Source organism: Hyla sarda, chromosome 3, assembly GCF_029499605.1.
Source record: "Hyla sarda isolate aHylSar1 chromosome 3, aHylSar1.hap1, whole genome shotgun sequence".
Taxonomy (NCBI): domain Eukaryota; kingdom Metazoa; phylum Chordata; class Amphibia; order Anura; family Hylidae; genus Hyla; species Hyla sarda.
The window spans coordinates 97,373,481-97,391,871 of record NC_079191.1 but is presented as its reverse complement, the minus strand read 5'-3'; the positions used below and the strand labels follow the sequence as shown (position 1 = coordinate 97,391,871).

Here is an 18,391-nt window from a genome sequence, read left to right as displayed (position 1 = left end):
CTGAACACTGAGGACAAGCAGGGCTCTGTGCAGTGAGGACAAGCAGGGCTCTGTACACTGAGGACAAGCAGGGTTCTGTACACTGAGGACAAGCAGGGCTCTGTACACTGAGGACAAGCAGGGCTCTGTACAATGAGGACAAGCAGGGCTCTGTGCACTGAGGACAAGCAGGGCTCTGTGCACTGAGGACAAGCAGGGCTCTGTGCACTGAGGACAAGCAGGGCTCTGTACACTGAGGACAAGCAGGGCTCTGTGCACTGAGGACAAGCAGGGCTCTGTACACTGAGGACAAGCATGGCTCTGTACAATGAGGACAAGCAGGGCTCTGTACACTGAGGACAAGCAGGGCTCTGTTGACTGAGGACAAGCAGGGCTCTGTGCACTGAGGACAAACGGGGCTCTGTGCACTGAGGACAAGCAGGGCTCTGTACACTGAGGACAAGCAGGGCTCTGCACAATGAGGACAAGCAGGGCTCTGTACACTGAGGACAAGCAGGGCTCTGTACACTGAAGACAAGCAGGGCTCTTTACACTGAGGAAAAGCTGTGCTCTGTACAATGAGGACAAGCAAGGCTCTGTACACTGAGGACAAGCAGGGCTCTGTACACTGAGGACAAGCAGGGCTCTGTAAACTAAGGACAAGCAGGGCTCCGTACACTGAGGACAAGCAGGGCTCCATACACTGAGGACAAGCAGGGCTCTGTACACTGAGGACAAGCAGGGCTCTGTACACTGAGGACAAGCAGGACTCTGTACACTGAGGACAAGCAGGGCTCTGTACACTGAAGACAAGCAGGGCTCTGTACACTGAGGACAAGCAGGGCTCTGTGCAGTGAACACAAGCAAGAGAAAGCATTTACCCCTTTAATAGCAGAGAAAGCATTTACCCCTGATGTCATTATAAAATGCTGTTCAGGCACACAACAGAGCTCAGAAAAGAAGTGCCATAGGCTTTTGGGGGGTACAAATACTGCAAAAATGTTTTTGAGACGCCATGTCACATTTGCAAAACCTCTGCGGTACCAATATTAAAAAACAAAAACTACCTTTTCCCCTCAGAAGTAACTCCCATTTTGGAGACTACATCCATCAAATAATTAATCTAGGGGTGTGGGGTTTTTAATATTTGTACCTACTTTTGCGCTATAAAAGCACTTAAAAATAATTCATTCTTTTTGTGTGTCACTTTATTTCTACAATTCTTTTAGTTTTAGGTTGAAGTTCCCGTGTGGGGTTTTGGTTTTTTTTGCAAGCCAAGCTGTAATTTTCATTGTTATTTTTTGGGGCACAAGTTTATATATTTTTCTTATCTTTGGCTACTTTATATAGCTATATAAGGGATTTTTTTTGGGTGTAGAAAAAACACCAGAAACAGTACAGTTGACTTTTTGATCACATTTTATTTTTTCCCCATGTTCAGTCATTGTATTTATTTATTCATATTTTTTTTTTGTTTATTTATAATTGTATTTATTTAAAAAAAAAGTTTTCAATATTTAGGATCAATATTACAACTAGCAAACTTGAAGATGCAATCCTCTGATCGCTGGTATAATACACTACACAATTCTTTATTGCAGTGGGCGCAGCTTGTTAGACACTGCCTCTGGTTTCCATACAAGGCACATTTTTTTTAAACTATTATAGAAGTGCATTGTCACCCTGGGATTGTGTTGCAGGAGGGGGGCAATAAAGTTCAGGGGAAGACCCACCTAATTTCCATGGCCCCTATGGACTGTGGAATTTAGTGCGATTTAGCTAGCTCCGATCTTAGCCGTTGCAGCAGTGGACTATTCCCATGATGTACTGTTATGGTTTGGTTTATACATAAAAGTATTTAAATGTGAAGCTATGTTTCTTTTATTAACAGGATGACTAGAAATAGTCTGAGAACCACACAAGCTTCTTGAAACTAGGATATACGTCAGGGTCTGTACTCTATGTCATCAAACTTTCCACCATCTTCACTGCGTTACAGTGGTCAATAAAACTGCATTCAGAAAATCTCACCAAGCCCCATCTTAACTTCCTCTCATTTATACGCTAGCAATGCTTTTTCCAACCAAAACACTGTCACACATCCTGTCCCTTATACTGCCCACCCTTGTGCGTCTTTTGTTTAGTTCTTCTCCTATTAGATTATAATCTCTGAACAACTGTTTGATCCTTTGTTTAGTTATTTTATATATTTTCCTTTTACTTTGATGCGTTATATAAAATTTGGGAAATTAGGATAAATTCTCAATAAGACAAAATACATACAAGTCCTAAAAGTCTAGTAAATAACACTGACTTGTTGAACTAGCAATGTACAAATGATTTAAAGCTGTCACCCCTTTATTACTGGTAAGGATCTAAACTTTGGGACCCCTACTAATCCTGAGAATAAAAGAGCTGCAGCACAGTCTCCCTTTGTTGTTTTCCATGGAGATGCATTGTAGTTCCCTGCACACTGGATAGCTGGTGTAACAATATGTTATATATGTGTTTGGCCTCTAGGAGGTCTCACTACCTGTATGTGTGTACTACACTGAAGTTGCAACTTGTTGGCAGTTAATTTAACTGGACAAGCCTATTATAATGGCAGCCATTTACCTTGTAAATAAAGAGTCTGGTACCAACCTTAGGGTGTGCAGCATTCCTTAGGAAATTGTCGAAAAGCTAGTGGACCACTGTTTAGGTAAAAAAAAAGTTGGAGATGCAGTTCTACACCTGTGCTGTGGCCCCTCATTCTCAGGATCTATAGGATGCTATTAACTCTGGGACATCTATCGATGATAAAGTGATGGCATATCCTAGCAATATATCATCTCTATATCAGAGGAACACATAAGAACACAGCAGTCAGTGTTGGTTTCAACAGAGAGAGAGAGAGAGAGAGAGAGAGAGAGAGATGACATATTGCAGATATATGTGAATGAGGATTTGTAAGAGCCAAGGTCTATTCACATGGCAGAATTTCCACTTGCGGAATTTCGCCTCGAATTAAAGCCTATAGACTTCTATGGGATTCCGCACTCCCATTCACACTTCTGAAAGTGTGAATGGGAACGCAGATGGGAGTGCAGAATGGAAGTGTGAATGGGAGTGCGGAATCCCATTAGAAGTCTATGGGCTTTAATTTGAAGCGGAATTCTGCAAGCGGAAATTCTGCCGTGTGAATAAACCCTTACACTATAAAACAATGACTGTATAAAACAATTACTGTTTGAAAAGAATCGCCTAAAGAACTCCCAGATTATGAGAAACAAGATTCTCTGGTCTGATTAAACAAAAATTGAACTTTTTAGCCTCAATTCTAAGTGTCATGTCAGGACAAATGCTGGAAACATTTACAACTCATTAGCATACCTGGCACATGATTCTAAGCTATGCTTCGGCAACCATAATACTGCCAGGGGGAGGACATTTTAATTGCTTTTCCATGTCTGCCACTAATGACAATATTGTCCATGAGAAGGTCTACGGGACTCATAACTTGTACCTTGCCATGCAGGTGACCGTCAGTAATGCCACAACCTTATTAATTATTTATTTCCTTACAGAATTGGTCTCACACATGCTGTAGAAATAATGCCCTCAATGGTTGCTTACCCTGCATCTCATCGCTGACTGGGGCTTTATTGTGTCACTGCGACAAGTGGTCAACCATCATGCCCAAGTGCACACACTTAGCACTTGACATAGTCCAACACTAGATTGTTCTCTGAATACCCTAACATTGTACAGTGGAGATCCCTAGAGACACTCTGAGCTGCCCTTTAGGGTATGTTCACACTACGTAATTTGGATGGAATCTGCGCTCTCAGAATTCCACGAGTGGAGATTCTATCTAGCGTCACTGTGTCCTCACCATTGATAGCTATGCAGTGCTCATGGACTTCCGTGCAAAGAATGAACATGTTCTTTATTTGCGCGGATACATTTCAGCGGCGGAATTGTACAATTGTACTGGAATTCCAGTGTGGACGGGTCCGCGGAAGACCCATTCACACTATTAGGAGGTCACACCACGTAATTCTGACGCGCAATTCAGCGCGCGGAATTCCCCGCTAATTACTCAGTGTGAACATACCCTTACAGTTGAAGACATATTTATTCCCTGTCATATATCAAGATAAGAAACTGGATGTCCAGCGCCAGGATACATGCAAAACAGGTTCTTTATTGCTTTAAAACGCCATGACAGGGGTCAGAGTGTGATGCGTTTCAGGTGCGTTAGCACCCTTAATCGTCATATAATCGTCATATAGTTGTTTTTTTAATGATTGAGAAAACTGAAATTGCAATAAACTATTAAATGTATTTCTGATGAGCTCACGAGCTGAAGCTATAAAACAAAGGAAGTGCACCTAGTCCTGATTATATGTGATTAGAACCCGGCCGCATCATTAAACTATTATTAGTACATGTAAAAATTGCACCAGTTGGGACACCCAGCTGTAATTGGCATCAATGGCACCCTTACGCAGCAGTGTTATTCCCTCCTCCATTGCATTCTTGCTATTTTCCTTAGAAGGATAAAGCCTGCTCACTCCCTCCTTCCTCCCACTCCCTCCTTCTGTCTCAAAGCTTCTGGTTATGCTTGCTTGTGCCAGACCAAATGCATAGTGAGTACTGGGGAACAAGATCTGCCGCAGGAGCCAGTAGTCAAGGAGGGGAAGCTCATTGAGAACTAACAGTAGGAGGAACACCGCACAGAGGCACACAACAAAGAGACACAAGAACACCAGCATCAGCTCATCAAAGCTGCAGACAGTGACTTCTACACCAGCGCAGGGGTGAGTAGTAGTCACTTTGTACTCCTTGGTTTGTTTTCTTCCTATTCTGTTGTCAGTAGATCGAGTTCTTCATGCCGCATATGTAAGCAGTGGTGAATGAATTGACTTTTGTTTTGCACATTCTAAATCTTAGAACACTGTATTTTGTCCAACTCATTTCTGAGTATTTATTACATGAATCTATTCAGGCACAGGTGCAATGTATACGATCAGAGTAAAATGATTAAAAAACAGAAACACTTAAAGAACAACTACAAAGAAAGCACGTAAGCTTCAAGAAACCTGTCCGACAAGTAATTGATTTGATTGGTTGGAAAAGATGAAGGTTCTATGAGCGATGCTTGTAAGATAACATCTCACAGGGATTCATTGTGATTGAGAAATGCCCCAACTATGGAATCCAAAAAAACTGCACCAAAATGACATATTAATCCTCAGAATAGATTCCTATTAAAAATACAAGTGATCTCGCATTTAAAATATGACATTGAGTTGTATTTTGTATTTGCATTAAAGTCAATGAGAAAGACTACATGACAAATACCCTGCTTTAAAGAAACACCATGTGTTATGGAATAGTGCTGTAAAGAGTCTATAAACCTGCACTGATGTTTGCCATCAAAAAGCTGAGGGACTACTACTGAATTCTAATGGAAAGCGCTACCTAGTACAATAGAGTACATGTCCCTTAGAAAAAGCTGGTCTGATGTTGATTTGTGCCCTGTGCAGGTCCTTGTATAGATGCCCCCACCGATATAGTGCATCATATAGGGGGAGATTTATCAAAAACTGTGCAGAGTAAAAGTTGCCTAGTTGCCCATAGCAACCAATCAGATCGCTTCTTTCATTTTGCAGAGGCCTTGTTAAAAATGAAAGAAACAATATGATTGGTTGCTATGGGCAACTGGGCAAATTTTCCTCTGCACAGGTTTTAATAAATCTCCCCAATAGTGCCCAAATAAAACAATCATACAGTGTATAAATAATACTGGCCAATCAATAAACTAGAAAGTATAGCTGCATTTTTCCCATAGGACTAAGGGTCTATTTATACGGTAGAATTTCCGCTTGGGGAATTCATCTTCAAATTAAAGCCCATAGACTTCTATAGGATTCCGCACTCCCATTCACACTTCTGAATTTCCGCAAGCGGAAATTCAGAAGTGTGAATGGGAGTGCGGAATACCATAGAAGTCTATGGGCTTTAATTTGAGGCAGAAATTCTGCCATGTGAATAGACCCTAAGGGTGTAAGCTCTAGGTTCCCAGGCCATCCAGGCTAGCAGACAGTAGAGACAGTAGGGGTTGCACACCCCTTAGGCCAAGCCTGACTGTAATGTCATTTATGCTATGGTGGGCACTACAGCACAGAGACTTTCGTGCTGGAGTCCTAGATTCAAATCTGACCAAAGGCAACATCTACATTGAGATTGAATATTCTTCCTTTTTACATGGACATCCTCCAAGCATTCCAGTTTATTCCCACACTCCAAAAACATAAAGATCTAACATTTTTAGTTAGACTGTAAGCCCCATTGGGGACAGGGATTGATCTGAGTCATGCCAAGCTCTGTACAGTGCTACAGAATATATGGGTACTATATTAGGCTGGGTTCACACCACGTCTTTGCATTACAGTTCCCGTATCAGGTTTTTGATAAAAAAAAAAAAATGGATTCCTCAAAACCTGACTAAACTGTATCAAAACGTGTGCACAAATTTTAATCCGTATATGGTTTGAAAAATGATGTCTGGTTTCATCCTTTTTTAAGAAAAAAATGTATAAGTTTTTAACTTTTCATTCTATTATGAATAAAGTTTTACTTGTTTGATTGAAATTGCAAGAAAAAGAACTGTGCAAAGTCAAAAACCATATGATGAAAATCGGATGGAACATACGGTACATTCTGTACGGTTCCCATTGACTGCCATGTTAAAAAAAAACGTATACGTTTCAATGTGGTTTTTCACCCGGACCAAAAAGCATGGTAGGCTATGGTTTTGGGTACGGGAAAAAACTGACAAAACGGTACAGGATGCAAAACGGACACAACCTGATGCATCTTTTAGCATACGGTTTTCAATACGAATTTCAAATTGAAAACATATGCGGAAACTGTATTGCAAAACCATGGTGTGAAAGTAGGAAATTAAAGACCAGATGATAAATTTCATGATAAGTTTTCAGTCCCCCATATATTTTGCGAAGTGGCCATTTTTTTTTTTTTTTCTTTGAAGGGTGGTCTTCTCAAAGAGGTTTCACTGTGTCATCCTAGTTTACTAAACACAGGCAACACCTATCCTAAAAATACTAACCTGATTATGCTTTTACAAGAGCAGCACATTCCAGCGTGAGTCATTCCTCTGACATGTCCATTATTATCTGCATAATTTAATATATTGTATAACCACATAAATACTTGGTTGTTAAGTTTGATACTGTGCCCTATTCTCATGAAAGAAATGCACACCTGACCTTTATTAAAAACAATGTTATGCTGGAGTGGTCAAAACATGTGCTCGGAGCAGGGCCTGCCCTCTCAGCCAATCAATGGCCACAGTGGTGTTACCTCTTGGCCAGTGAGTGGGAAGGTCCTGCTCTGAGCACTTGTTTTGAAAGCAACTGGAAGAAAGAAGATCGGGGGAACAGGAAGCGAGAAAGAAGATAAGGGGACAGGACAGAGGTGAATAGGCACTGTGGGGGGACCAGCGGGGGACCGGTGCTAGGTAAGTATGCTTTTTTATTTTCCCATCACCCCAGCAGAATATTGTTTGTTGTTTTTAGCAAACATTGGAATACCTCTTTAAAGGGGTAGTCCGGGCAAAAACATTTTATCCCCTATCCAAAGGATAGGAGATAAGAGGTCTGATCGTGGGGGGCCCGCTGCTGAGACCCCCCCGTGATCTCCCTGCAGCACCCACATTCTATGTGGGTGCTGAATCTCCAGTTTTGGAAACCTCCGGGTTTCCGGGACTGGGGACGTGACGTCACGCCACGCCCCCTCCATTCATGTCTATGGGAGGGGGCATGGCGGCCGTCACGCCCCCTCCCATAGACATGAATAGAGGGGGCGTGGCGTGACGTCACATCCCCAGTCCCGGAAACCAGGAGGTTTCCGAAACTAGAGACACAGTCCCCACATAGAATGCGGGTGCTACAGGGAGATCCCAGGGGGTCTCAGCAGCGGGCCCCCAACAATCAGACCTCTTATCCCCTATCCTTTGGATAGAGGATAAAATGTTTTTGCCCGAAATACCCCTTTAAGGCATCAGTACAATTAATTGTGGCATAGGGTTCAAAGATTGCTGGGTCAGTCCTGCCTATTGTCAGCTGTTATAAAGTAAGACGTGACAGGAGGTCATCTTACATCAGCCAGTGAATTAAACTGATATCTCTATGAAATCATATAAAAGTAATTCCTGCATTCTTTGTAATAGGACATTTACTTATGACAAATGCATAGCAACACTTCCCCATTGGTATTAGAATTGTTCTCTTTATTAACAGGTGTAATCTGAAACTAGATCAAAACAGTGGAGAAATTTGTATTTACAGCAGCTTCCCTGTAACCCATCAGCAGCTTCATGGAAAATACAGTGCAGGGAAAATGCAGTGCTCGAAAAAAATATATGTACATTTAACCTGATCTATCATGGTTGGCTCAGTTTCCAATAGAATCCATTTTTTAACCGGACTGAAAAGTGCAACAGACTATGGTTTTCAGTCTGGTTAAAAAAAAAAAAAAATTTCTGAAAATGAGCCAGCCGGAGACACATCCTAACTACGACAGCAATACAGCAGGAGGTGGTTTTAAATTTTTTTAAACCAGCTGCCCGGTCCACAAATCCTTGGTGTGAATTCACCCTTAGAATGATGTTTCCATCACATTAGTCAACAAGACCTTTAGTTCTTTAGTGTCATGTTTTATTGTCTTTTTTGCATTGTACTCAAGCCAAGCCTGTCCTAGTTATGTTGTGTTCTGTTTTTATTTGTTTTCTGCTAAGCCTTCAGGAGCTACCTCTGTGCATTAGTATAAGGATCATTGGCTTCATCGCTTTAAGCAAAATCCTTAGTTGACTTCAGTGCATTCCTCTGTGAGCCTCACTTGGCAAATAACCACATTATGAATTAGAAGCTTCATTTTATCAACACTGATTTATAGTTTATGTTGTTAAAAAACATTAATTCATTCTCTGCTCTCTGTATACCCCTCATTAACATGATAAAATATTATATACACTTATAATGTATATTGAGGTTGGGATCACATTGAGTTCTGTTATAGCACATTTAATATTACTGTATACAAAGACATAGCCAACTACGCTATTGTGTACGAGAAAAATACATGTATACATTGCAATCTGTTTATTCATTATAATATCACACCCCGGAAGAAGCCTACTTTGGTGAAACGTCGGGCCACAGCGGTCTGGTTTTCTACTCTCACCTACACCACTAGGTCATTTACTTATGCACTTTATTTGTTTGCTGTTGGATGCCTGGTTCTAGCCGTATCTATGCCTATTTACTGGGGACACTATTTTAGCCTCTATTGCACCTTACTATAGAGCTATTATCTAGGATTTAACTCTGTCCTAGCTCACTACTGTTACACTTACCTTGGGCAACCTCTCTGTGTTTCCCCCATTCTACAATTGTTTATTTATGGCTATGTATTCATGAACTTGGTGATTCCTACCCTCTTCCTGCCTCTAAGATTTTGGATTTGTATCTCTAAATTTTTTATTTTATGCTCTTTTAAATGTTTGTTTTTCTTTGTATTTGTACGAATAAAATTTGTGATATTTTTCCTACTGGGATCTGCATATGCCTTTTTCTTTGAATTGTCTATTATAATAAAAGTCAATGGGAAGCAAACTCTGCTGTATGGCAAACAGCAGCATCCATTTTTAGTATTCGTTTACATATATGTTTTTATTTTTTAAGTACACAAAACCATTTAAATACATAATGGGGGAGATTCATCAAAACTTGTGCAAAGGAAAAATTGCCCAGTTGCCCATAGCAACCAATCAGAGCGCTCCTTTCATTTTGCAGAGGCCTTGTTAAAAATGAAAGAAGAAATCTGATTGGTTGCTATGGGCAACAGGGCAACTTTTCCTCTGCACAGGTTTTGATAAATCTCCCCCAATGTGATGTATGTCATAGGTCAAAAATCCCAATCTTTCCTTTAAACAGGTTCATACCTGAATCTAAGGGCCCATATATACAGCCATATTGTGATTCCACATAGTGCGGATTTATAAAACTTCACGTACATAGCCATATTATGGCCTCATTTTATACAAAGCTGTAAGATAGGTCTCTACTTTACCTCAGTAGGCCTCCGATTTCAAATAGAAAGATACAAACATACAAAGATTTTTCCGCTTCTCTATTCTTCATTCTATGGGGAATACATCAGTAAAGGTGAAACTCAAAAAATAACAATATCGTGCAAAGTTAATTTATTTCAGTAATGCAACTTAAAGAGTAGCTATCATTACATTTAATTTCCCTATTCCCCCTCCCCATCTGTCCCTGACACTAACTACATCTATCCCTGTCTTTATTTTTCCCCAAATCCCCATAAAATTACCTTTCTTTGCACAGCTGCAGGAGCTCAGAGTTGAGCTCTCTGGTGAGGGCAGGAAGTGGGTGGCCTCGGCAGGCGCGATGTCATCTGAAGCCTGACCGGGGCTCGCTTCCGCCCGTCTCCTCTCTCTCCTGCAGCTCGCGCGCTGCAATGAATTAGGAGAGGGAGATGCAGGGGGCGGGGATATTTAAATTTCGTGGGACGCACGCGCACGAGCGCTGTGCTCGCTCTCTGCCTGTAAAGGAAACAGGCAGAGAGCGAGCACAGTGCTCGTGTGCACGCTAAACTAAAATATCCCTGCCCCCCTGCATCTCCCTCTCCTCATTCATGTGAACGCGCATTTCGGACAACGCTGTGCCACGCTGCCCGGCTAGCGTTGGTCCGAACGTAATCAACGTCAGGGGGGAAAAAGGGATCCTGAGCCATATAGAGTGACACCTAGTGGCCAGGTTTTCAAATGTAAAAAAAACATGTAAAACATGATTTTTTTTAAAACAAAATATATTACAAACATTTTTCTTTTTACATAATGTATTTAATAAAACATTTTTTTTTAATGAGAGTATGATTTGTCATAATTGTGATGATTATAGCTTACAGCTCATGAAAGCCTCAACCTCCCCCCCCCCCCCCCCCGCAATTACTATATAATTACTATATATAATTACTATATCATTTCGGGAGCCATGTCACCTGCTGGTGTTGGTCCACTGTGCTTCATTAGGTCCAGGGTCAACGCATCCGTCTATCAGGAGATTTTGGAGCACTTCATGCTTCATTTCCTTTTAAGTTGCATTAATGAAATACAATGGACTTTTGCATGATATTCTAATTTTTCGAGTTTCACCTGTAAAGTGACCACATGACTGTAATGCAGATCTTTAGGGACTCCTGGTATAGCCATACTTTGTCCACGCAATGGATTGGTATGTGCTTGAGCCCTAAAAAAGAAATAAGGTGAAAACCTCTCATATACAGTAGGTAACACAGTTTAAGGTCTGTGTGTAGCCCTATGAACCAATTTGTTATATTTACCATTGCTATTCATAAATATTCCAAAACACAAAGTATCTAGTTTTACTTCCCGTTCACTACACTAAGAATATGAAGAGTTAAAAGTGAGTTCGAAATTGCCAAGAACCCACAAAGCTTATTTTATTACTCATCTGTTGGCAAAATGTAATTGTCTGCTGATAAATGCTATCTAGATATATCCAGCCAAGAATGCGGAGTTGTAAAACAGATCAGAAGTAGAAGCAGTCCAGATCACAGCTGGAGCCTCTTCCCGTCGTTGTTCAAATGACTGGTATAACATGTTATTAATTTTATAGCCATTAGCTATTATTTACTACAGCTCTGAGGTTGCCCATTCACAACGTGACTGAGCCATGGTAACCGCACACCATTACCACTAATTGCCACCCTTTACCTGTATTTGTTCGGAAACCATGGCAATTACGTGGCAGATATCTCTGCCAGCTGAACATCTCCTCTGAGAACAAAAAGATCAGACATGAAGAAATCCCATCCTTCTTTTCCACCAACAGGAAAGTCAGCACACCCCCATACAAATTAAATGGTGTGCTGAACAGAAATACAAGACACAATGCTCAACTGAGCACTTCTGCCCATTTCTTTTAACATTTAGTGGTTTCTCAGCACCTGATTCCCACAGATCAAAACCTTTTCAGTGACATCTATCCTTTAAGTTACACAATAAGTAAGGCCATATTCACATGATGGAATTTCCATGCAGAATTCCGCAGAAGAATTCCGCACAGACATACTGCTGCAGCAGAGTTCCATTGATATTAATGGGATTCTGCTGCACTGTACACACGGCAGAATTTTGGCGGCAGATGTTTCTGCCGCAAAAATCCGGATTCCAGAGTCCACAGAAAGAATATGAAATGCAGAAATGCATTGCCGTCCATTGCTCTGCTTTTGGGGGGAAAGTCTGGGCAGAAATTTTTCGTACGGACATTCGTCAGTGTGAACATAGCCTAAGTGTGTAGCCTATGTTGTGGGTGATGCATGGGGACAACACCACATCCACATGCTGTGACCTATGGCAGCACATTTTTGTCAGTAAAACTGGTATTACTGGCCAAAATCATGTGGTAACACCCAGATCTATATGTAGATATATTCAACTCAACTTAGTAGCATGTATATCTATACCTATCTATCTATCTATATATATGTACAACTGTGCCTTTCGGACAACTCTACCATTTGGCGGACATGGTTTCAGTGCCAACAGCTGGAAGACTGCATTATCTATACTCTGCCTACATAGTGGTTGTGTCTGTAACACAACTAATAGAGGTTTAAGCCTGGGCAACATACATAAAGCATTGTAGCCTGGAACTTAAAATTTTACCGTAAAAACGCCATATTAATAAAAAAAATAATAATTATAGCAATTTTATTACAGATTATAAGAAATATCCAGAATGTTTTTGGCCTTATCAGTGGAAACATGCTTTAACACATTTGGCATCCTGGTTCAGTGTTCATTTCCACTGCCACCTTCTGCCGAGGGGTTGACAAAAAATATCAGTGAGATCTGCCAAGAAAAATCTAACGTCACATTTATAAAATTTTACCTGTAGCAAATAGAATGCATTTATCTGTAATGACACGTCACCTGCAGAAATAAAGTCTTTGTTTTCTGTTATAAAATGTAGATTATTTTTTACAGATATTTTATAAAATAATTTTGAATAAGTTACACAGATACTCATATTGCTTAGTCTGACCTTTAGGGTTAATGAAAAGGACTATCAGAGGAAATAAAGGCGATAAAAGCGGAGGCTTGTTCTGGGCTAATTTGTGGGGGCGTCCTCCCTGCTGACACTTGTAGTTTTATCAACCGGAACAAAAAGCAAGTGAGGAAGACCTCAAAGTAGATACAGGAAAATGCTGGAAAGCAAAGATAACACCTCGGTACAATAGAAAGAATGTAACATAGAAATGCAGTTGGTTAGTTTGTGTTTTCTTAATAAAGCACCTGAAATTTTCAGGTCCTTACTACAAAACAAGGCAATAAATGGCTTTGGAATAATTAAAAGGGGATTTCACCCTTAGACATCTTATCCCCTATCCAAAGGAAAGGGGATGAGATGTCTGATCGCTGGGGTTCCACTGTTGGTCATGCTCCTCCCATAGACATGAATAGAGGGGTGTGGCATGATGTCACAAGGGGGTGTAGCATGTCACATCACATCTCCGTCTGGGAAACCCAGCATTTCCAAAACTGCAGCAGCACCCAGCACAATATGCCAGGTGCTGCACGGAGTGGTGAGACCCCCGCAATCAGACATCTTATCCCCTATCCTTTGGATATATGTCTAAGGGCGGAATACTCCTTTAAAGGAAAACGGTCATCTGTTCACCCACACTAAACCCAATACACTGGGTTATAGTGTGGGTGAGCAGGAGACCGATGAGGGGTTAATGGGTCAAATACATACCTGCACTCTGGAGATCTGTCCCTACAAAGATCGGCATCCATCTTCAGTGAATTGGGCGCTGGAGGTGGGCCCACCGGCTCAATATGAATATTCATTGTCGCGGGTCATGTGAGCACTGCGGTCAGACCTGGCTTTCAAAACTGCTTTTGGAGAGCACTTTTAAAAAGTCTCACAAAAAGTCACAACTGTGACTTTTTGTGCAGAAAAGTCACAAAGGAGAGGAGAAATCATACAAAATGTTGTTCCCAAGTGATTTATTGTTTTTTGCTTACGTGTGCCAAATTTATTAACCCCCATTGATAGTATTATAAATATGTCGCACATAGGCAAAACCAGTGCTGCCGGTTTTTCAGTTTATTGTATAGCACAGTGTGGTAGCGGGGTGTGATGAGGGCAGATGTTATTACCCTAGGGGCTGATGGCATTTACTCCTTGTATTCGTGATGCCAGGGCGTGGTTTAGCCTAAAACCACCCGAAGGTATACCGCTGGATCCTGGGCTAGGCAGGGGGGCAATTAAGACTCTGACGCCAATTTATGGACAACGGTAGCTTTACTGAGGGTAGACAGTTGGTAAAGTCTCTACAGTTCAGCCAGGCCCATGGAGGTGACCAGTGACTCAGAGACCTTATGGGCTTCCTGGGACTCATAGTAGGACTGGACAATTGAATGCAGACCAAGCTGACTTGAAAAATGACAGGGATTGACTTGACTTGATGGTGGCTACAGGACTTGACTTTGAGACCTCCAACAATCTGGACACACACACTAGTCACGACTGCACTGGACCTCAGCAGGAAGCAAGAGCTAAGAGAGAAGAGAGCAAGAAATGAGAAGCTAGCCCCACCCAGGGCTTATTTGGGGGAGACTAGCAGGGAGCTCATAGGTCACTCTTGGGATCACCTGGTCACTGGTACCTCCTGGGTAACAATCACATGACATAACTCTTAAAGATGCAACACATTTTACAATACAATACACTGCAGAACATATGTACAGGGGGAAAACCGGTGCAAGGGGCCCAGGGGACACTGAAGGAGGCTGCCTGACAGGACAGCAAGGGTACAGGGCAACATATCCTGTACTGGGCCACCACAAACTCCCCCTCTTAAATACAGTCGTCCTCGATGCCCAGTCCTGGAGGGTGGAGGACTGAAGTGGCCACTGGGGCCTAGTGACAGTTCTGGTTATAGAACAAGGTAGAAACTAGTCCAATCGCACTGTAAATATCCATACATGCTCTTTGGTTTAGTAAACATGTGGGATTAACGAGTTTTGTAACTGCTCTAGAAACACATTTTAGACCATAATACTAGTAATAATAATAAATAATAGTTTGCAGATTGGGCTGCCGGAGGCTATCTACCCAATGCCTTGGCTGCTGGGGCCCCTTCAGTTCTTAACACTTCTGCCCAGAACTCAACAAGTAGTGTGATACTATATAACCATTTTACCTCTGCATAATGTACTCTGCCTCTACACGTGTATTACTTTTAGTTTCAGGGAAACCCTCTGGCCACCCTGTACACGAGGACAGAAAAATGTTAGACAGATATATATACATTAAACATTTGTGGACAGGGACTACAAGTAATGTTACAGTCCTAACTTAAGTGTTTAGATATGAACTGACTATATGTGGTGCATAACCTTATACACTATATTGTGAGCTAATCTTTGTACCTTGCGGGAATTTGTCCTTGTGTTGACCTTTGGGACCTGCACAACACCATTTCTGGAGAGTCTGAGACACCTTGGAACCTCTGGAACGGCAGCTGGCTCTTCCTCAGCAAACTCGGGGGCTGGTATTAGTCCAGGACTAGTTGGATTCGGAGTCGCCGGCAGCAGTGGTGGAGAAAATGGTGACAGGGTCAGCACTCTAGAGACGGGGGTATAAACTTGAGCCAATGGTGACTGGGACTGGTGTGGAGATTAGTGTCGGTTGGACTGGCCCCGGGGTTGGTGAGACACAAAAGATCGCAGGCTGACTTGGAGAAAACATGGGGAAATCCATAGATAGATGGATCCCTTCGCCTGGGACGTACCTTCTTGCAGATCTGGAAGAGATGGTGCTGGGAGCACTGGCAGATCTTCTTTTAGACACAATTTGATCCAGTTTCAGTGAAAAACTTGCGGCTCATACCCATGCTTTTGTACTTAGTACACATCAGAATCTGGATAGGGTATTGCTGTCACCGTGTATAGTTCCGTCTCCCAGGTATAGTCTAATTTATGGGTTCTTGGAAACTTCCGCAGCCACACTTTGTCGCCCAATTGAAGTGCTTTGGCAGAGGCATGACGAATATAGTCCTGTCGTTGTCTTTGCTCAGCCTCGCCCATCTTCTTGCCGACAATTTCTTTGACTTCTTGGATTCTTCTCTGGTTGTCAGAGACCCACTCCAGAGAGTTGTTGAACGGGGCTTGGAGCCCAAATGTTCGTTCTTTAGGCAGCTGTCCATGTCGCCCCAACATCAAGTATAAAGGGGTGTACCCCGTAGAACAGTGAACTGTGTTATTATAGATCTCCAATAATTCGTGCAGCAGTCAGGGCCACTCTTCTTGTCTTGACACGGTGGCTGCTCACAACATGTGGATAAAGACTTGATTGATGCACTCACAGAGTCCGTTCCCCTGGGTGTGATAAGCAGTAGTCCGGAGTTTCTTGCAGGCATGGAATTGACACAGCTCTTGGAAGAGTTGGGCCTCGAAGGCCATTCCAAGGTCCATTAGGACATACTCCGGACACCCAATAGTTTGCACCCAATTGGAAGAGAACATCTGGGCCGCTGTCTTGGCTGTGAGATCTTTGACAGGGACTACAACCCATAGTGATCCAGCATGGTGAGAGCATAGGTGTACCCGGTGTACCCAGAACGGGTAGGAGACAACTTGACATGGTCTAGCGTGAGCAACTGGTTAGGCCTTTCACTTTGGATGGATTGGAGGGGTGCTCTTGCGTCCTTGCACTCAAACAGCACATTCACTGCACCATTTCTCAATGTCGCTCCGCATCCAATAGAATCTTCGCTTAACAGTAGCTTCGGTCTTGTGGACTCCAAAGTGTCCTGACTGATCATGGTATGCGTTGAGGACCATCGCCGCATCTCTTCGGGGAACCAGAATCTGATGAAGACGATCACAAGAGACCGGATCCAAAGAATTTCGGTACAACAGTCCTTTGTGCACAAACAGTTGCTTCCTCTGTCGCCACAGACATTTCAGCTCGTAGTCACACTGGGTCCAGCGTAGATGGGTGGGTACCTTTTTCACCAGAAGGTAGTCCAACAGATCCCCCATGACTCGACTTTTGTCCTGAAGAGTCTTCCAGGTATATAGGTCTTCTTTAACCTTTTCGGACCTGGGTTCACCGTCCATGAGGGTGGTCACAACATTCTGGTTCACGAACCATTGGTAGAATGGGGCAATTTACACGTCTTCCCACACGTCTTCGACAGGGGGTTCTGGAGTAAAAAATAAAGTAACAGCTGAGGTAGGTCAGGGTCCAGGGAGGGAGAGATGAGTTGTAGCTAATGGACAATCTAACCCCTTCAAAGGATTGGTGAACATGATTCTACAAATGTGTGCTCTGAATCCATGAAAGGAGGTATTATTTTCATGAAAAAAAGCAGTAAGAATGTGACAGGGTTAAACAAGACCATGATAACTTATTGAGGTATCTTATGCATCTTTTAGAAGAAACAGAGGGCACTTAGTTAAGAAAACTATAGAAGACACGGAAAGATCCTGAGGCAGTGCTGACAGTCTGACATAAACACTTAACTTTCCCAGAACATGGACAATCCGAAAATAACTTTAAAAGAATCAAATTCCACTTGTTAGCTATTGCCTCAAGTACTAAAAGTGACAGCAAACATTACTCATGGAACTAAAATATGATCGTAGCTGGGGTGGTGGCGAGGCTATGGTTCTCAGCAAAACAGACAAAAAGGCAAGATATTTAAATGGATAGACCTTCAGAGTAACTTAGAGGGAATTACACATAGTATATGGTGATAAACATAGCTGACCTTATAGGACGTTACCAGAGTGTTGCCCATATTCAGACCTGATGTTCTGTATATTTGTGGGGTGTCCCCCTATTGACACTTAGGGGTTCATGTTGTAACCACATGCGTGGCAGGTGCCCCTTGATAAATGTCAGCGTATATTTAATTGTAACTTTTCAAAGCATAAGTTTTTAAACCAGTGGACACAGTATTGGGAGGATGTTACACTGAATTTTGTCTACTGTCTAGTGACACCCCAATAACCAGTGAAGGCCATAAAATTTAAATTCCAAACTAATATTTCAAAAACCAAAGAGAGCACAACGGAGTCATTTCAAAAAGAGTATGTGCCAAATATGCACAACTTTTATTATTTCCATAGAAGATAAGACAGTGCATAGATAAAAAACATGTATATGCGAGAAAGAGGAATACAACAATAGATGGCGATATCGCCGGCTCTGCACAGAAAGAAATCAAGGTACATAAATAATGGAATATATCCCAATTCAAGTATAAAGGGTATATG

General features: G+C 42.0%; 1 protein-coding gene across 1 annotated transcript in view; it reads left to right on the top strand.

The window, feature by feature from the left end:
• The first annotated feature begins 4,540 nt into the window (after nt 1-4,540).
• BOK (BCL2 family apoptosis regulator BOK) overlaps nt 4,541-18,391 on the top strand; it is a 41,936-nt gene continuing 28,085 nt past the window's right edge. The window contains exon 1 of the mRNA XM_056564717.1: nt 4,541-4,781. The gene's annotated coding sequence lies outside the window, so the exon portion shown is untranslated. The remainder of the gene's footprint in view (nt 4,782-18,391) is intronic.